The sequence below is a fragment of the Pteropus alecto genome, unplaced genomic scaffold, assembly GCF_000325575.1.
Source record: "Pteropus alecto unplaced genomic scaffold, ASM32557v1 scaffold14, whole genome shotgun sequence".
Lineage (NCBI taxonomy): Eukaryota > Metazoa > Chordata > Mammalia > Chiroptera > Pteropodidae > Pteropus > Pteropus alecto.
Window position 1 is genome coordinate 8,353,274 of NW_006436810.1, and position 22,222 is coordinate 8,375,495.

The following is a 22,222-nucleotide window of genomic DNA, read 5'->3' on the forward strand; positions in this document are numbered from 1 at the left end:
GCTGAGGATGGAATGGCTGTCTGGGAAAATGCTGAACCTCCCAGGATGACTCGCAAACAGCCGAGAAATTTATAGAGAGAATTCAAGTCCTTGAACTAGACAAGTAGTAGGTCTTCTTCCAAATCTGATATCCCAAAATTCTATGATAGAGCCATTTCCATTACACTGGCAACATACTAAAGAGCTATTTAGAATATTCTAGTAGAAAGAATTTGAATAAACCAAGTTAATGAATCTATAAAAATAAAATCTATAGCCAACATCTGTACTGCAAAGTTAAGACTGAATCTTAAAAGTAACTTTTAAAAAATAAAATGTCAAAATGTAAAATGAAGGCAAATCTAATTTTTGAGATGAAGACAGCTTAGCCATTAAGAACGTGAACTCTGGAGCAAACCTACACAGCCCCAGGCAAATTTCTGCATCTTAGTTCCTTATCTGTGTACTAAGGATAATAGTAAAAAACACCTGGCTTAAAGGATTGTTGTGAGAATTAGGGAGTTAACAAATTTAAAGTGCTCAGAACAGTGTCTGGCACACAGTGAACCCTACAAAGCGTTTGATACCTGTGATCCACCCCAGCAATTAGATGAGAGATTCTAGAGTCAGACGAACTTGGACTACACCCTGGTTCCGTTGCTAACTAGTTAGGTGACCTTTCCCCATCAATGACATGGTGACGGAGGTATCCACCAGTCAAGGTTCAGGTCCAAATATGAGAAACCATCCTGGCCAGCATAATCAGAAGATTTAGCACAGTGTAGCGAATCAGTTTAGAGAAGTCCGTGACGGGCTGCCAGCGCAGGCCCCCGGCTGGAATTTCAGGAGTGACAGCGCCCAGAACGAAACCACACCACTGGGCCCCCAGTAGTGCTGTCTCTGGCAGAATCTGGAACCAAGGGGATCGGGAAGTCACTGCCCCAACTGCTAACTCCGTGCCACTTCTGCTGGGATCTGGAAATCGGAACCTGCTACAAGTGCAGGCTTGCAGGCAGGGCACATCGCCAGAAACGGATTCCTGCGCTCCACCTCGTGCGACCGCCCTAGAAGCATCGCTACAGATCAGCAGATGCCTCTGCCACGGCCCTCGCAGAAGCAACAGACACGGGCTTTACCACGTGTCTGGATTCTAAACCGCACGGAGGCACATCGGTTTACACACAAACCTGAGCCGTAAAGAAATGTGAGAAATGGAGACGAACTTTTCGGCTATAGCAGCAATATAATATCCTAAAAGGGAGACAGGATGGATATAAAAGCGCTAATCCGCGGTCTCTATCATCCTATCTCATCACTAGGGTGAGAATTAAGTAGGATATAATGCGTGTATAGTACTCAGCCCTGTGTATGGCAGACAGTAATCATGCGATATGTTCCTGGTTGACTTCCAGCATAAACTTAGCTGAGTGTGAATTACCTTCCCATTTCTCACCTAAAATTCAAGAAAAAAAAAAATTAAAACAACTTGAAACTCTACTTTCAGTAAAACTAAGAACTACATAATCCACTGAGTCATAAACTTACATAAATCCGTCCAAAATTCGCAGAAATCAAACCACAGGCCCACGGGAGATCGCGTCGAAAGAAAACGCTGACAGGGCCCCAACGATGCGGCTCCCGGGACGTGCCGGGAAGGAAGACGGGCTTCCTGCAGGTGGCACCTCGCGCCGCACCGAGGCTCGGACGCGGTACGCCCGCTGGGTGAAAATCGTGCAGAAATCGAAGTGAGAAAGCTGACGGAGGAACGCTCCTGCCTGAGCTTTATTTTATTTTGAGAAACAGCGAGGAAGGCGCCCCAAGGACTCACTTTCGGGAGCCAGCTCTGGGTGTGGCTGAGGCTCGCAGTCAGAAAGGTAGAGGTGTGGACGGCTCCTGGCCCCGCTTTTGGCCTGTGGCTACAATTCACAGGTACAGCTTCCTCCGGGCTCCCCGTATAGACGCAGGCTATCTCATTCAGAAACCCATTGAACTTGACATTTTTCTTTCTTTTTTTTTTTCAGTTTTCTCTCCTCTAATCTCTATTTTATTTCGATGGGAAAGTCTGACTCTTCTCTAATTTCTCTCTCCTTAGGATCTTTGCTCTAGGTCAGTTAGTCATCTGTCCATCCTAATGGGGTTTTCTTTTCATTGTATTACTTGCATTATTGGGCCATAGCTACGGGTTTGGGCTCAGGCCTCTGGCAGCGAGTCTTTCCCAAGGAAACCCTGGTGGGATTCCATGGTCCACAGGACTATTGGCAAGCGAGATATAAGAGGGTAATAACTGCACAGCACGTGGCCCCAAATGCCACGCCATTCTACGTGTGAAAATTCCGAGGAAAGCATCTATCCAATAACTAAGAACGGATTATAAAAGCTGACAATATGAAGCTTTACTCATTGGAAAAATATCTATTGACAATAGAATCTGCCTTGGAAAACTTCAGTCTGCCAAAGATCTAGCAAAGATCTCTTTTTCTTTCTCTCGTTAACATCCGTCACAATGCATAGTTACAAAAACATTTTCTTCTTGTGATTAGGACTTTTAAGATGAACTCTCTTAGCAACTTTCAAATATGCAATATGTATTATCAACTATGGCTGCCATGCTATATGGTACATCCCCAGGACTTATTTATTTTATAACTGGAAATTTGTACCGTTTGACCCCTCGCCCATGCTCGGCAGGAAGACACAACTACATAGTTCTCCAATGTCAACAGAACATCCTATACTTAAGACTTAGGAAGAGTGGCAGGTTGGTATAGCAGTTTGGCGTGCAAGCTCTAGACCAGGAACCTGGATTAGTACCCCAGCTCTGCCACTTAGTCGGTGAAGTTACTTAATTCTCTCTGCCTCAGTTTCCCCAGCCATAAAATGGAGATAATAACAGCACCTACTTAAAAGTATTTCTATGACATGTAAATGAATTATCTATGTAGAGCACTCAGATGATTCTATTCAGCAAATATGTATTAAGTATGTACTACAGAGCAGCACTCTGTGTTAGGGAATGGGAAGATAATAAGGAACGAGACATAATGTCTGTTCTCCAAAAGCTTGCAGTCTAAGCTCCGCAGGAGATCATTCTCCCATATTAAAATAATATCTAAGCACCTGGCAATATGTCCTAAATTCTGTAACTATTCTCTAGGACACTCCGACCATGAAAAAGATGAGCCGAGATATTTTTTACAGGAAATCTTGAAAGCAAATGGGAAAATTGCAGTTACTATTTGGGGCCATCAATAAAGTACATAATATTTCATTTAGACCAAAATACTTTTCGCTCGAATCACTTAGAGAATTTTCTGAGTCCCTACTTCCTGAGGCACGTCTGAACCAAGCTCGGGGATTCAGATGCTAATTCTCTGTCTAGTCTGCTGCCAAGTTCCCATTACACCTAACCTTGTAAGAGACAGAATGTGACTGATATGTCACCCCACAATATGCACAGGTATCGAAAAAACAGATTACATTTCACATAATCCAGCTTCAATAGGAGAAATCCCTAGATTCAGACACAGATCTCTGATTAACGCAGTTATAGAAAGTAAGTTACTAAGGTAAATTAGAGAGGATGACATGATTGAAACCTCTGCATCCAGCACTTCCCTCTTTGAAATGATAAAATTGTGATTATAAAAATGAAAATGACTGAAATCCACTTATCTTTAGGGATTGGTTTACAGATTACTCCATAACTGGTAAACCAAATGACTACAGCAACTCAAGTTGCAACAAGGTAGCATCATTAAATAGGCCTCCAGAGAAGCTGTAAGAAATCTTGACCCTTGCTATTTCTTTCAAATATAATAACGTCCAAATTTGCTAAGTTAGTTATAAATATTAGTATTCGAGAACTTGGTTAAAGAGAACACAAAATTTTGTTCCTCAGCTCCCTCACCCTGCCTGCAGAGGAAACACATTTGATATAAGAGGTGGGGAATGCCTCTTTCCTGGGACCTGTCCTGTAAAAGCACAATCCTTTTGTAGGACCAGGTCAGTGGGGATGTTGCAGCCAGTTCCAAGCGGCTTAAGAATTCCCTGTGGGAATTCGATCTGCAACAGAAACAGATCGGTCGCCTAAAGAGGGAGTGTGGTGGCCTTGGGAGCCGAGAGGAGGGCGCACCTACCTACCCCTCTGAGATGAAGGGGTGGAGATCCAGAGAAACACTCAAGGAGGCTGGGGATGAAGGTCGGAAACCGGCCCATCACTCCCAAGCTGAACACTCGGGGAGCTGCGGGAGCCAGCCAGCCCTCTCATCGGAGCAGAATGCAGCATCAGCGCTCTTGAGCAAGCGTGACATGGACCCTCTGGAATCTGGGTATGTAAGAACATAGAGGCGCACGGGGCCTCTCATCTAGGAACTTTTGAACCTAGGGAGGCAAACCACCCAGAACAACAAAACAGAGCGGAAGGCAGCAGTGGGTCATTCTGAACGCCCGCTGCGGAGTACGGCAAGGATGGCCTTGCTTCCTATGGGCCGAGTAAGTTCTTGGAGGGTAGCAGGGCTTACGCCATCTCTGCAGATGCCTCATCCAGCTGGGGCGAGACCTCACAGTAGGAGGTTACAGAACATACTGCACGGGGCAGGGAACAGGCTGTTTACAGGAGGTCAGTGAACCAGAGAGTATGAAGCCTATATTTTGGAAATGTGTGATGCGGTGGTCTTTAGAAGGACTTCGAAATTCCCTGCCCTGTAGGCGCCCACCAGGCAGCCTGCAACACAAGGCCTCCGCTCCTGGACGGAGCAGCCCCGCCTAGGTCATTGTTCCTCTCATCACCAACCTCTCCGAAAGTCAGAAAAGCAAGGAAAACAAGGCAAAGGAATGAAATACAATGGAGTGCACCTTCTCCCCATGACAGAGAGGAGACATTCTAACAACTGCATGAGATAAATTAGGTTTTACTTGGACTGGATTTCTTTTTAATCTTTGAAAGAGTCACAACTTTAAAGAAAAGGAACTGAGCTTCATCACAGCAGAGACCAGAACGTTATTCAATCCTCCTGAGGTGCGATCACAGAATGGAGAACACGTCAGACAGGGTTAAAAACACAAAGCCACTTTCTATCTGTTGTCCAAGACAATCAGACTGTACCATAATCAACCAACCAATCAATCGGAAGCTTTTATTGAACACCAACTATGTGAGGGAGTGTGAGTTATTTATATAGGACATAAATAACTTACAGTGCCTTGATTACATCTGGCAAAAAGCGGGGTGGACAGTGAATGGAGCTGGACCGCCCAGTGGTGGGGATATCCCACTAGTTCTGTGCCTGTGACCCCACCCTGCACAAACGGAAATGGACTGAGGGAGAGGCACTTGCTAGTCTGGCACTCCTGAGGACTATCTGGACAAGGACAGCAGCTGAACCTAATGTTGCTTACAAAGGTTCAGAGTAAAAGAATGATAATGTCTCAGCACGGTTACGCCGGGATGAAGTCATATATTTGCCAAGACCACCTTTGCTTTTGGAATCCTACAAGCCTTAATGGCAGCCTACAAACTTGCATAGCATCGCTCTGGGAGACATTTGGTCATACAATGAATGATGAACTGGACAAATTATTGATGACTGGCATTATTAACTGGAGTAAGAAATGCCGTCCCACTCCTGGTATTGGCCATTAGTAATGTGCCAATATCTTTGGACTCTTATTTTTCAGGTGACATAGACTATAACTAATATTACTTGGGAAGAAATTTCTGGTAACCATGCAGTGTATAACTCCTGACAGGCTGATCGCCGTGCGACCGTAAACCTTGATGACCTAATATTCGGAAAGGTCCCTGGTTATAATGAGGGAAACATAGCAGTCGCATGCCTGACATGCCACGGTGTGCTGGGTACATCACTACTCTCGTTTTTGTGGGTAGAAAGCTATTAAATGGAACAGAAAGAAAAATGGATTTCTGATGAGAACAAAGCAGGAGGCTTCACACGGCGGGTCCGAATTCCCTTGAGAGCAGCCCAGCGCTGAGGGGAGGACGGCTGCGGGAGGCCCGATGGCACACTCAGACTACGTCACATCGAGGTGTGACGACCACTCATTGACCCTGGTGTGAGAGACCCAACGTGGTGGGTACAAAGCACGCGTCCTAACAGCACTCGGGCCGACTGTACACCGTGACAATGCCACGCGTGATGGTGGGTTACGCAACACTGGCCCGTACGACAGGAAGTGCTTCAGAAGAGACAGCGTCCCGTCTAGACACCACCGGACAAGCTGAGTTCACTCTGAATGAGGATGAGTACTCAGAGGAAAAAGATGTATTAACTAGACTAAGAAGAGCCGCGGAAATTCTCGCCCAGGAGGAAGGCAAGGGTCAGCCTGGAAGGAAGCCGAGGCTTTAGTGAAGTGAGTCAGTCAGACTCCACTCATCGTGCTGGGCCGCGCTGGTACCCACGCTGAGAAAGGGCTTCGGTCTCGACCCACTGGCATCTCTCACCTATTTTCATACAGACTGAGGCTGAGTAGCCACGGGGCGATGGCCCTCCGTCCAGCTGCTGAGGCTTAGGGGTGCACTCCTGGGATGACATGGCTCTCCAAACCTAGGGAAGTTCTCTGAGGCAACTGTAAATCACATGGATGCACACTGACTGCTGTCACCCCTAAAACAGATCAGAATAAGATATACCCCGTGGTGCGGTTAGCAGGGATAGAAACATTCTGAGTAATGTCCATGTCCTCTCTGCAGTGGGCAGCTGAGTTTGGCTATACAAGAGCACACAATAAAACCTGTCTCAATACAGGACTCTGAACAAAGGCAGGGTAACAGGCTTTGTCCCCAAACCATGGCCGATTTTAATGATTCTTGTCCATAATAATGTCTGGTATAGGACAAGCGCCAATTCTGCTGGGAAGACATTGCAAATGCCCCTGTGATTCTTACTGATTTGTTCTGTAATAAAACTGAATTGTACCGTGACTACACTGTAATGTGGTGTAACACTAACATTAGTATAAGATTCGACTGCCTTATGTGAATAAGTTATACAATAATACTCATATTGATGATCCAATGTATTGGAAGAACTGAATTTAGCTAAACATCAGCTCATTTCTATGCTAAATAGTTCTGCACGAGTTTATCACAAGGTACAAATAACAAAAGATTAAGGACAGCAAGTAATCAAATTAGTACAAATATATCAAAATCTGTATAGGGCCAACACAAAATGAATTGGTTGTCTCTTTGAGTTTACCCCTACCCCACACTAGATCCTCCAAACATCAGGTATGTTCATGCTGATGCTATTGCTGTATCTGTTATATAAGTGTTATATTAAATGTAGGTACTCAGAAAAATATGGTCATTTTAGGAAGAGAGCCCAGTCCAAGGGCCAGAGGTGCGGACTTCGTGGGAAAGAGATGACTCAACAGGCCTGGACTGTTCAAACCCTGCACATTCCCCAAAAATGCCGACTTCAGGTCTGGTCCTTGGCTGGCTTCCATGGAATATTCTGCCTGAGGACTGCATGCCTGAAGCCTTGAGCTACCCAGCACCAGTTTGATCAGACAGTCCGTGCTAACAATGAGACTTATGGTGAACGCCTATTCTTGCTGTGGGAGCTGGAGTCTGAGTAGTTGAGGTCAGTCACACTTATATAACTAAACTCAAAAAGACCTCTGGACACCAAAGCTAAGGTGAGCTTCCCCTGCTGGCTACAGTCCGCGTGTTGTCACACATCTTTCCTGGGAGAATTAAGCACATCCACGTGATTGTCTGGAAGAAGACACCTGAAAGCTCAGGCCTGGTTTCTTCTAGACTTTTTCCTGTGTGCATTTTCCCTTGCTTATTTTAATCTGCATCCTTTCACTGGAATAAATTATAACCATGAGTATAACCGCTTTTTTGGATACCTGTAAGTCCTTTAGTGAAGCATGAAGCCTGAGAGTAGCCTTGCCCCCCAAACCATGGAGTAACCAGGGAATGCTACACAGAGGAGGCAGGATAGGAGCTGTGTCCTGAAGGATGATGGGTAGATATCCTAAGGAAGAATAGATCATTCAAGACAACAGGGAAGTTGTCTTGAAGAAGAAAGTCCTCTGCTGCAATTAGGAATCTTGAAAGGGGATAAAGAAAAAATTTCATCTCATCTAGAATCTTTACGGATTCCTGGGAATCTCTCTATGACTACTTTCTAACCGTGGCAACAAATAATAAGAAACTCTATTTTTTGTTTTCCAAGACTTATTCAATAAGTTTGGAAGCTCATCACGAACAATTCTCTAGTTCATTCGACTTCCCTAAAACGGCACTGAAACTCTTCTATTTCGAATGTTGATAAGCTGTGGATTTTATCTTTCATAGACCCTAGGTCTTTCAGTTTTACAGATAAAACCCACAAACACAGGCCTCCTTTGACTGTCACTTTTTTTTTTTTTTGAGAAAATTCACAAATTGTGCCACATGATAGAATATGTACTATAAAAAGTTAGTCTACATCAGCTGTCACCAAAAGCATCTGAATTCTTTTTGTTTGGCCAAGGCTTTTTGCCAAGCATCTAAAAATGTTCCACATGGACACTTGATTTCCTAATAAAGCTCCTAGTGCATATCTATGAAAAAGCCCTGTAAGTTATTTTCATTATCCGATCCAAATTTGCCTGATGCTCTAATCGCACCAACGTCTACACCAAAAAAGGGCCTCCTTTGGGTGTCCCTTATCACCTCTGCTCTGAGTCTTTTCTCTGACTACCTCCTAGCTGGAAGAAATTCTTTCTTGGCTCTCTGGCTCCCCAATCCACTACTCTGAGCTGTCAGAATGAAGACCTTCCATGACTATTTCAAGAGTTTTTTCCCCCCTCTGAAGCACCAAGAAAATTCTGGTTAACTTCCTATAGGAGTTTCTCTTCCGCATTATATATGTGAAAATATAAACTAGGAGTGGAGGGAGGTGGCACCTCTACAGGAGGCAATTGACTGAAGAGTATTTCTCTTGAGAGAGCTCTGAACTCAACTGATTCTTCTGATTTGCTTCCTATTTAAGATGTATCTATCGGGATCCAACTGTTCTCGTGAGTTCATCCAAATAATGAGACTCGGATGAACATAAGGCAGCAAACTAAACAACAGACTGGAAACTCCAGAGCTATTAGTTCTCATTACTGTATTAAAATATTATAATCTGGTGCAAGTCCACTGATCTCCTTCCACGTTAGTGTCCCAGGGTATGGGACAGCACTGGGAGTATTAACTTATCTCACAGGTGGCTACTTGAAAGATTATTAATAAGAGAAACTTCAAAGAGTTCTCCCAGCAGAAAACATTTTCTCAATGCAAAGTAAAAACACGTGAATGATTTTAAAGTATCATGGTGAAAGTGTGCTATAGTAGAAACTACAACAGCCTCTCACACTTGTGTTTACACTGACGAGGATGACGATGTCGGCATGTAATCTGTGTGAAAGTGAAAGCAGCAGCCAGCCCAGGGCTTGCCTTGAATCTTGAGGGAAAGCAGGATGTCTTAGGTACTTCTGAATTTGGCACTCTCAACTACGATCCATCTCTAAGCCCAGGAGATTCATTTAACTTGTATGAATTAGTCGCAATGGAGTGAATTTTACCTGAGACTTTGTCTAATTGTGTGATTTGCTCTGTTCTGTAGGCACCTGGCACCTGACAGATTCTAATTTCAATATTTTCAAATCATTAGTAAGATTGTGCTAAGCTTTAATTTCAAATGCCTTTAATTACTTGGTATAATCTGTCTCAACAAAATTTTTCTATTTTTAATACTTTTTGACTGTAAGGAATGAGTGAGAAGCAGCTTCTTTGCCCAACATCTACCCAGAGCTTCTTTCATGAGAAAGATAAGAACCTGAAATTAAGCGAGCATAAACGACAGCGAAAAACAACAAACCTGCATCAAAAAAAATAGATCTATTGGAAATCTCGGATCAGATAATCTCTTCACAAGTCAAATTCACCCTCAATGCCCCCTTTGCGATTTCTGAAACTTACAAGTTCAGAAAGCGTTTGATGCTGAGCCGCATCTATATGTGACATACTTACCATGAACGATGCACTTTTCAATCGCATGACGGTCCCTGCGACTCTATTCCACTCAATCCCAATCTCCAAGCTGCATCACGGAGGCACTCAGCCTAATGGACAACCCCGCAAACCGTGTAAATGCACAAAGAGTGACGACATGCATCTGCATGCTCATAGTGCTCTCTGCAGCCCCGCTTCCTCTGGGGGGTGTGGGGGGTGTCCTGCTCACTCATCAGTGACAACAGGCTGCCATGATTCCACAAAGCCAACATATACTCCTAACCCAATGGGAGAAAAAGGAAATTGAATTCCCCTAGTCTATACACATGTGTACAGCACAAACATATTTGTTTAAACATGAATATATATAAGCGGGAATCCAAATATAGTAAGAGAAGCAAGAATCTGAGCCAAAAGTTTAACTATCACATTTCTGCAGAGGGCGGGTCACAGGGAAGACTCTGCAGAGACGGGGAGATGCGGGGCATGAAGTAAAGGGAGGCAACGTGTGGGAGGCCTGTGCGCACTTCATCCTGGGCAGTGTACCTGCCAGGAAAGTGTGATTTTACCTAAAAGCACGACTTAGCACTGTGACAGAGTCTGACGTTCGGCTGATGACAGCTTACCCCCTCCCCAGTCCCTCTTCCCTGCTGTTCCACATCTGGCCAAGCTGGTAAGAAAGCCCAGGTGCTCCCTCCCTCGGTGCAACGTGCAAACCCCAGTCCGTGTGGGGGAACCTTCACCGCGGTCCCACCCCAAACCATGATAAAAGCCAAGCCAAGCTCCTTTCCCTGCTCCCTCACCCCATTTTCGGACCTGCTTGCAAGCCCACACTGCTCTTCCAGAAAGCCTCAGCATGTGAGTAACAAACTTTTCCTGCCCCACTGGGTACATGTGTGGCATCGCCAGTTTTCAAACCCGAACCAAATTTGGGGGAAGTGGAAAAGGACGCCCTGTCTCTGCGGGGGGACCAGAACAGGTGCCATCTATGCTACGCATGGCCATTAATAACTGGGAGAACTATTAATAGGGCGAACTGGGATTAGAGTCATTTCTACTTCCACTATTTAGTCTGGCATTTTTATTTGTCAGGGAAAAACTGGCAACAAGTATTTTATAGCACTGTCCATGTAAAAATGATTGCGACCCTTTTATCAGAAGGGACTGTGGAAATAAAGGCCCTGATTTCTCTATGGGGATGTCAGCCTCCGTCCAGACACCTAGAGAAACTTTACTGGGCAGCCCAGCATTTGGGTACCAACTCCCTATACTGTAGACACACAGAGAATAACGCATAAGATGAAACGTTTGGCTAAATAAAATAACACATAAGATGAAACGTTTGGCTAAATAAAATAACACATAAGATGAAACGTTTGGCTAAATAAAATTTAAAACTAATATTATACCATATTGTCCCTTATCACTACTTATGATAATATTTTTCTACGCCAATTGTTAAATTGCTTCCAAAGAATAGATGAGTCTTGATTAAATATGGCGGTCATTTAGGGCTACTGAAAATTTTTTAAAATGGTCTTTTATGAAAATCTCAATCTGTTTCTATCTTAATAAAAGCAGAACAAACTAAAAAAGACTCAGTGGGAGATATTTATGAGACATACAGTAGCGCCACCTGGGCCTCAGGCTAAAAGTGAAGAATAAAAAGGAAGAATAAAAAGGCAGAGAGAAATTTGAAGGGCTGACTCCAGTACTGCCCCCTCCTGGTGGAGGCTAGGGTTGCAGAGATTATCTCCTTTCTGAAAACCTGAGGCTACAGGGTATTAAGTACACGAATCCAAACGGTGACAAACAGCTTGCAGTTATGAGCGTCACACAACTTTATGTCCTGAAAGTGCTTCTTAAACCTGAGCACTGCGTAATTCGTAGTTGTGACTGTGTCCATCTTTCCTGCTCCCCACACGGCTCTCTTAAGAAGTCATAAAGAAAGTTTGGCTTGGTAGAACTGCTTCTTATTACCTTTTCACTTGTCTTCTTGAATACCAGGGCACGTTTAAAACAAGCAGAGGTTGTATGTTTGTTACACAGATCTACAAACAATAAGTTTAAGGAGTCTATTTTGTGTAGCGAAGAGAGAGGACTTTCTAATTAGAGCTGCTCTACAGAGAAATGGGCTCTCTCAACAAAGGACTGAGCTTCCAATCACTGGAAATACTCAACTAGAAGCCATCGTCATGGGGTCGTAAACAGCATTTCCAGAACGGGAAAAAGACTGGAATGCATGACGCGTAAGGTCCCTTTCCACTTCCAAAATGTGATGACTGATTGATCACAAGGGCAGGACAATATGCTGTGAACTTGAAAACTTTGTCCTCTTAAAAAATTATTTTGCTTTCTTTTCCAAAATGATGTTTCTAAGGAATATGACATCGATAACCCCCTAGAGGAGAGTAAAGACAACTACCCAACCTTGATTTCTCCTCTCTAAAACATAATGTCGGATTAAGAGCTAGGGGTGGAGGTGTGGTGGGAAAATAACATAGTTAATAAACCTTATAGCACAGCCAGCACCATCAATCCACGAACAGGTGCCTATTGAGTAGCTATTGTATCGCAGGCATTGCAGGAGGTAAAGGCTGTACAAATACAAGGTCCCGGGCTTTAATGTCTTTAAAATATGTTTAAAGAAATAAGACATAAAAAGTAAATGCTTGTAAATAAATGAAGAGGTTGCAAACTCATTACCAGGGACTAGATCCAAACTGCCTGCCTCATTTGATCAACACACGGTTTTCAAAATTTGTTCATTAGAATGCCGTTACGCAGGACACACACCTTTCTATTCACGTCACCACTCTTCACTATATTATCCTGGCCCAATACACGCATTTATGTACGTCAAACACCTGACCCCTGCAGGCGGCTGCAGTTTTGACATCATGATCTACGATATAAAAGATTAATTGCAGCAATATCATGAGATCTTATATGGCTGCTTTTAAATAAATGTCACAAACAAGAAATACTAGAGGGGTTTAGAGGGAGTAAAGATCCTGAGTTTTCTCCAAGGCTTCGTGCAGAAGGAAAATTTTAATCTGAGTTGTAAAGAACGGGAAGGACTTAAACGCACAGAAAGAAGACACTGTGATGACCAGGAGTAAGTCAGAGGTGGAGAAGTAGGAATCATCAACCGGGAAGACGAGCTGAGAATCCTGGAGAGTGGGAGGAGGAGGTGAGGGCGAGAAGTAAGACTCGATCAGACTGGAGGAGGGGCTGCAAGCCAAGGCATAGTAGCCAGAGGTCTTGACTGAAAGTGACTGAAACCCAAACCAAAGCAGGTTACTCAAAAACAGGGATTTATTGGTTCCTCCAACTGATAAGTAAAAGGTAGAACTAAATTCAGACATGCTGGATTCGGCCACTCGAGTGACATTTTCGGCTCTTTTTCTCTTCCCTTCTCACTCTTCTCAGTCTTGCGATCACTTCTAATTTCTTCTATGTGTAGGTTTTTTTCTTTCTTTCTTCTTGCAGATGGGCTAGCATCATGAGACCGAGCGAGACCTTGGCCTTCATGAGACTCAACTTCTCCAGCTTTACAACCCAGCAAAAAGAAATATAACTTCCCCTCTGAGTATTCACTCACGGGTTTAAGGGAAGGACTCTGAGTCCAGGGAATGGGCTCCTGGATCACACGTTAACCACCGTGCTCAGAGAAAGGCAAGTCTATGAACAATGACGATGCATGTGCACTGCGCAGCCATAATAAATTACGGTATTGAGATGGCTCACCGGTGCCTTCAGGCTATGGAAACCCACGACAGGTTTTAAGCCTGAAAAATCACATGGTCAAAGCATTCTCTTAAGAAGTGTACATTATGAATTGGAAGGAGAGGCAGAGGAGTATGGGGAGGCCAGTTAGGATACTCATCCAGCAGCCTAGGACCAAGGACATATAGCTCAGGCTGAAATGGAGGACGATAAAAAATATACAGATGCAAGAAATATTTAGGAAGAAAAATCAATAGAATATGAAAATCGATTGGTATGGGAGGGAGGTTTTCAACAATAATTCATTCAATAAATATTCATGAGTGTTAATTCTGTTTTAGATACTGTCCCAGATACTGATAAATACGGCAGACAAGATGTCTGCATCACAGAGCTTCTGTTCCTCTGGGAAATATGGGAGAGAGAAATAAAAACTGAGAAATAAGTCATACAATTTCAGTTTCTAATAAACGCTCTGAAGAAAAAAAAAAAACGTGTAAATGGCATGGAGCATGGCGAGTGGAAGGTGCCCGTTCAGGCGAGGCAGTCTGAGACGGCCTTTAAAGGCGGGGACACGTGAGCTGAGCGCTGGACGGTGAGAAGGAAGCAGCGCATCAGGGTCTGGGAGAGAAGTGTCCACGGGGAAGGACCCGCAGGTGAAGGAGCCTGAGACAGAAACGGGTTTGGCAGAGGCGAGAGACAGAAAGATCGCTCTGCCGGAGAAGCTTGCACGAGGGGAGGATGAGCGGAGATCAGTGTCGGGCCGAGGCCAGATCTGGCAGGGCCTCCTGAGCCACGGAAGAGAGGACGGGTTCGACTCGATCCAGGGGAGGATTGCGAAGGGGCGGCATCTCCTGCCGGCTTCACGCGGAGCGCCCAGGCTGCGCGTCCAGAACGCCCTGAAGGCAAGAGGGAAGCAAGAAGAGGTTCCCGGGGTCCGGACAAGAGATGGCGGCTCAGGCTGACACGCGGACAGTGGCGATGGTGTCACACAGTCAGAGGACTGAGCGACATATGGCGTCATCATGAAGAGGAATAATCCAGAAACGGACCATCGTCCCTGTCCCGGCGCCCGCGAGCGCCCCCTTCCCACTCCGCGGTCGGTGGGGGAAACCTGCGAACTTGCGCGAAGCGCAGCTTCCACTACAAGTTTTAACCGACAGTGTAAAACTGTTGACAACAGCTCTTTCTGAGATGGGAAAGGCCCTAAAGGCTGCCCCAAAGAAAAAGAATGGATGAGAAAGAAACATAAAAAATAAATCAAGATGAATTTTTTAAAAGAAAAATTATTTCACAGAAGAATTCTTGAAAATGTCATTAAAAATGAGTTCCTTTGGCCTCTGGCTTTTTACAAATTTTGTACAACAAAAAGTCATAATTCTATCCCTTTTCTTCACTTTCTTCTTTCTATTGAATTTTTGGTGATTTTTTAGAACAAAAAATATTGAAGAGACATTTCTGTACATTGCCGTTAAACGAGTAAATGTCTACGAATTTTATAAACAGGATTTTGGCAGAATGTATAAAAGTAAAACACATTTGCGTCCTTTATTCATTCTGCTAGTGACGAAATTAAACCTAAAGAAACTTGAATATGTAAAAATATTTATATCAAAAGTTATTCATTACAGAATTTCTATGTGTATCAGTTAAAATCTGAAATACTCTAAATGAACAAAGGTAGGGATTGACACCAACATCACAGCTCAGTCTCCTGTATCTTTGCTGTGCTGAATTATGAATACACACGGCTGGGGCGAGGTAGTGTGGCGAAATTCAACAGCAAGGTCCTTCTGGGATTTCACTGGGTAAGGAAAACCCTTCATCTGTACCTGGTCATGACCCTAGCGTAACAGTGAAAATGTGAAATTTGTGGCTTTGTCAAAAGAAATTGTTAGATCATTTGTTTTTCAGACCTCAAATTTCAGTTTTGAAAGGAAAATAACTAATAAAAAAAGAAAGGACCAAAAAAATAATACATTTAAAAATCCAGTGGAACTATAGGTTCATCATTTTGGGATTGAAGCCAGGGATTAGCACCTTGAGACTGAAGACGGAGCCACTCTGTCAGTTGTTGACATTTTGATCCTAGAATCGTCTGTGGTTTGCAATGTTGCTTTTCTCACATGTTATTTGACCTTATTAGGTATCTCTTGTTATTGTTTCTTGAAACGTCTAAAAAACTTTAGTCTCAGCCTTTATCAAGTTTAAAGAAGGGACCGAAGGAGCCACAACAAAGAGCTGGTTGTCACTGGCTGCCTTAGTTTCATGACAAGAGAGGGGGGTGCGGGGTGGGCAGAGGCATGCGAAATCGAACAAGAACATTCTGAAACTATGTCAATAGCCGTCTATGACACCAGCACCCTGTCTCCTTTGGGCCACCTCTGAATTATTTTTCACAATTAATGGAAGAACTAAAGAAATAAATGTCAGAAATTTAATTGCAGGTGCTAACAACCCTCGATACTTGAGGCAGAGAATGTAATCTGATGGCTTCATGTACCGAACCAAAAAAAGAAAGAAAACACCATGTGTTTATATTTTAATGGTTTTCATTTTTAATTAGTGACTTCAAAGATTTTCAACAAACCCGAGTGTGGCCCCTCAAATATCATATAATTTTAATTAGTTTCCAGATTTCTCCAGTATTTTACAGAATGCATTCGGGGCTTATTTTCCTATGAGTGACAAACATCTTAATACATTTGACAAAACCCACTTCGGAACTTTTTAAAATACAGATGTGTTGTTATAAATGAGATTTACATTTTAGTGACTCTGGTTTAAGATTTATTTAAAAGGCAACCATGTGCCCTGGGCTATGATGACATTTGTATCACTTATTTAGTTAGCAGAATTCTCCAGAGAGATCATTCATATTTAACAAAACCTATCTGGTGCAATCAAAGCTGTATTTTAATGTCCTCATTTGCGGTATTGTCTTATAACATTAGCCTCTGCTTCGGACTCTGAGAAAAAAAGAAACAATCCAGATCCTTTATATTTTTCTGTTTCCTCTGACATTTAGTAGTTTGCCGTGATTGCAAAATAAGACTTTTTGTTCCTTTATGCATGATGAGGTAGGCTCTTCCCCGGAGACTTTTTACAACAGAGAGATTCCCACTCAAGGAAGGGTGAGAGGACAGGAACGTCCCTCCGGGGCGGGCTCTGGCTCTTTCTAGGTGTTTGAAGGGCCGTTTTCATCCTAATGACAGAAATGCATCTGATTCTCACATTAAAAGACTGATACAACCAAAGATCCAAGTTTCATGAGGAATATAATCATGACTTAAGCTATGGAAACAATTATCCAAGTTCCATGAGGAATATAATCATGACTTAAGCTATGGGAAGAATTATCACCGATGTGATTGGGACGCAGATGACTTCGTTTGCATGAGTGATTACCCCCAGGTCACACTGCCCCCTGCCCCCGGAATCATAATAGTTAAAGAAATGAAAGCAAAGCCCGATGTGATGTTCGACGTTGGTTGAAGAATCTGAAACTTCTACAGCACAGCTTGAAAGTATTTATTTTGAAAAATACTGTGGTGACTGACTGTGGCCATTAGCTTTTTCCTGTTGTGATCTTCTTTTTTTTCATTTTGTGTGAGATTAATTTGTGACTGAGATTTATTAGCCTAAAGGAGGCTGGGGTTGATGAGATTTTGCTGATATACTGCACAGAACACACATCAAGTCAAAGAGAAAAGATGAAAAATTGAAATGATAAAGTTACGTCGCTAGCTCGTTGCTGAGGTAATTGAAGTAGCTTGTGTTGTGCTGTGCCGTGATGGGTGGAAATAAAATATGTACAAATTTATCTAGATCATCCTTCTGAAGAAAAGGACTACAAAATATATTCCCTCTCTCTTTATGTGTTGAGGAAATCTCCTAATTCTTTGTTGACAGTGATATTGAAGCAAAACGAAAATGAAAGCCACTCAGAATAAGCTCCAGAAGTGAAGCCAGCCCTGTTATCCATGGAAATACGCGTGAGGGTTAGCACAGATAACTGAAACATGAGCGTAATGTAAAAACAGCATTTTGTCTAGTAGGTGAAACCGCAACTCCATATAACTCCGCGATGAGTTCTTTTTAACAGAACTGAAATAGCAAAATGAATTCAGTTTTTTAAAACCTGCCCAACTTTCCCTTTGATGGAGATTCTAATTACCGGTGAAACGCCTAAAAAATACATACTCACCAGCATGTAAAGGGAGTGAAAAGGGGGCCATGCCGCAGAGCGCGAGAACATCAGCCCCCCAGGGCCGGGGCTCCTCCGCTCGCGGGCAGGTCCCCCGCGCCCGGAGCTGTGCTGACACGGGACGGGGGCGGGAGGCCTTGGCTCAGTGAGCGAAATGCCCACCGACCCTGCCCGGCTGAGGGCTGACTCGCGGCCGCGGGTAAGATCACAGCCACGCCGTCACTTCCGAGAGCCACCTGCATGCACCGCGCCACCTGGAACGCTGGGGCTCTACGCAGCCCCGCGGCACGTGGCCCTGGGGAGTGAGTGGCCCACGGCCAAGCCCGGCGAGCCCGGCTTTGCACGGAAGGCGGCGTGACGGGCACGGCGCAGGTCGTCACCTCCGCCGCCTCCGGAGCTGCAGGGTCATCGGAGCTCGGAGGCTGCCCCTCCCCCTCCCCACCCCGAAGCCACGGTGACACTCCAGGGCGGCTCTACTGCGGCACCTCGGTTGTGTCGTTCTCTAGGTCACTCGAACACGTAACAGCCGCCGGGCGTTGCGGGCCCTGCACAGAGCTGCGCAAATGAGAATCCGGACCTCGCTGGCCTTGGCACCCTTTTCTAACCCAGTATTCTCATGCAAGACCGGGTTGAAATCGGCAAAAGGACGTCGAAGGGAAAAGAAAAGCACAACAGGAAATTCTGAGGGAGGTTCGGAAAAGCGAACGCCCTTCGTTGTGGTGAACGAGGGCTGTAGGACCTGACTGCGCCCACGAGAGCCCAGAGCTGGGGGGAGGCCTGGGGAGACGTCCTTCCTGTCTGCACCCACGGGAATCCGCTTCCTTCCACTTCACACTGCCCTCCACATAACCCTGACAGCAAACCAGGAGTCTGTGTCCCCAACGTGTATTTTTCTTTCAATGCCCCCAGGATATTTTTTACCCTAATCCTGAGAAGAATCTTCCACTGCATTAGTACCTATTTACTTTAGTTCTCCACACAGTAGCCTGTGCTCCAAGGGGCACCCAACCATATTTCACATGTCCTGAATGAGGGCTCGCTGGCACCAAGGGACCCCATGATGGCCCTGCTCTCTCCCAAGACAACTCCAATGACAACAGAAAACACCTAAGACCCTTTTCTGCATCAGTCTCTGGAAGGACATCAAAGTCTCAAACGGCCCAAGACGAAAAAGCTTCCCATCAACCCCGGCATGGCTAAGAGTGCTGGCTCTGGAAATTTATTATCTGGGTGACCTTGGGCAAGTCACCTAATTATTGTGGGGCTTATTCTGTTCAAACGTTAAAATGGAAATACAACAGAACCCACCTCCAAAGGCTGCTGTGGTGATTCACTGTATGTACTTAGCACAAAGCACTGATATGAGCTACAATTTAGGTGGGTCTTGAAAGCATTATGCTAAGTGAGGCATAGACCAGATACTCTGTGGTTCCACTCATATGAAAGTCCAGAATGGAGAAATCGATGAGACAGACAGCAGAGTCGTGGTTACCCGGGGCTGGCCGTGGGGATGAAGGGAGAGGAGGAGGAGAGCTAAAGGGTATGAGGCGTCTTTTCTGCTGATAAAAACGTTCTCAATTTGACTGTGATGATGGTTGCACATATCTGTGAATATACTACAAACCAATGAATTGTACACTTTAATGGGTGAATTGTAAATATGTGAATTATATCTTAATAAAGTTGTCTTTAAAAAGATATTTAGCACAGTGTCTGTCACCTATTTAATAGTCGAAAATGTCTATCATCATTTATTAATTCATTCCACAGATATTTATTAAGTTCCTATTATAAATCTGGCACTATTCTTCTTTTTCTTGTTATTATTATTATTCGTATTCATATTTACATTTTAAACTTTCCATGTATGTGAAATACGCACAAGTTTTAATAATGCGGGTAAAGTCCAGAATGTTATTGTGACTACGATGCCTAACTTGAAAAGATAAAATCAATTTAGGTGAATAAAGTGTTTTAGGTGTAAAGTTTTTACCTGAGAAATAGTCACTGCAACCAAATAGGTATGTTGAGAACACCAACAAGAAATGTCTTCATTTATTCAAAACTAGAGCTAACTTATTTATCGTCAACTTAGAAAGTTTTTCAAATGAGAAATACATAATTTAGTGATGGCTCAGCAGTTCTGTTTCTGTGGATCTGAACAGTTCATATTTAAGAAACGTAGAAATAAAATTCTGCATCGAATGATTTAAGTCAAATGACAAACAAAATCTAAAAGCCGTATTTGAATCTCAGAAGACAGTAGACAATTATCCTAAGTAGCTCTCCAAACAATATCATCCCTACTATATTTCCCATGACTTTTATAAAATAATCAAATTCCACTTCCTCTTGCCCTTCTCCCCACCTTCACTCACGCTTATTTCCACCTTCCACTAAAGATTGCAGGTAGCGGGTAAAATAATAGCATTCTAACCAAAAAATTATAGAAAAGACAAGGAAAAATTAAAATACTAAAAATCTATGTCCAAATGGGAAATTCTTTTACAAAAAAAAAAAAAAAAAACGCACACACATTTGGATCTGCTTCGGCAAGTGCAGAGATTTAAATGGCGTTGGGTTATGCCAAGCCGGAGTCCATGCCAACTCAAAGCTGGTTGTTTTTACCATAATTGCAGCCCTGAGCACAAAGAGTACAAAGAAGCAAACTAAAAAGACGAGGCAGCCAGCGGCCAGATCCCCTCTGTGAATCCTAACTCCTCTGTGTTTTATTTCAGATCAGATAGGCCGCTCACCAGAGTGCTCCCTCGACTTTCTAGTAAATTCTCAGAGACCCACAGAAAGCATTGAAGGCACCTGTAAAACCCAATTTCTCCTAGAGATTCGCTGATATCTTGGCTGCTGAGGCTGGAACACAGGTCGGAAAAGTAAGTACGTGCTGGTGAAGAACTTTCATTTTAAAATAATGCTCTCCTGATACCCTCTTTCTCCATAAACACTCCATGGGTTTGTTCATTCACACTGTTTGCTAAACCACTGGAAGCCAATGAAAAAAGGAAGAAATAGCCCTAAAAACAAAGTATCCTAGGAAGTATTTTTTCCTTATATACATATTTAGGATTTCTTCACAAGCACAGATTCTGAAGCAACCAAAGTAAAAAAAAAAAAAAAGGAAAATTAAAAAACTAAAAGAGTAGGGATTTACTCAAAGTCTATAGGCAAATTCCCATGAGGATCACACTCATTTTTCTTCTTGAACATATGGCTAACTTTCTTGGCCGGCTATATTAATACCACAGTTAATTTAAAACATTAATAAAATTTAAATTCTTTACAGAAGCAAACTGTTGGCTTTATTTTTATAGACCAGCCTATATAAAGCAAAATAATAATAATCCCAAGTGAGTTTTTCTTTCTATTAAGACACAAATATTTTGATGAATCAAATTTCCTGTTACTAGAATAACTATGCCCTTGTAAACAGAACTACATTTATCTGAATACAGTTGACGAAATTCTTGACAAGTGCCTTCCTCCTATGATAGCCTTATGATAACTTGCTAGCTTGACCCTAAGTTTCTTGAGAAAAGTGACTGTTTCTTATTATTCATTTTTATCCATCTTACCGCATACAGTGTCTGACACATAGTATGGATTCAAAAAATTGTTTGTGCAATAAGTGAATCACCACCTGAGTTATTAATGTGTACATGGCATCATTTTAGAGACCTATGACCAGTTAAGGCAACTTCTCATAAAACATCAGTCTAAACTATCACAAATTTTCATGGACTAATGCCCAGAGTACCACTGAGAAGGGCACTTCACTCTGCTTCCCCTTTCAGTAGGCTTTGATAGTTGCTGGGGAAAAGGAATGTCATTCAAGGTCATTTTACTCTGTCTCAGCAAATATTTCCCGTTACTTTTGGGATTAAGTATGATGAGAATATCCCAGCTAGTCTGTAGTCGCCCACTATTTCCCACTTTGCTCCCAGATCCAGCCCTGCTGTCGAAGGAACCTAGATCGGGGTAGACAGAGACGTGGACGCATGCCCTTCCTCCTTGCTGGCAATCACATCGCTGGCAGTGAGCCTGGGATGGAGGGAATGCATGCTCAGGGCTCCTGACAGTTGCCAGACCCATACTCTGTCTCGCTTTTTCTTTCACATGCTTCATTCTTTGCTTTCTGTTCAGGATATGTATTGACTTTGTGGAATCACTGCAGCGAGCTGTAAATGATGCATTTAATGAAAAATCCTTGCCTAGCTCTCTGAGACAGAACGCAAACAATGGAGGACAATCATTGCTGTGCAGTGATGGGTGTTGCAACGTCC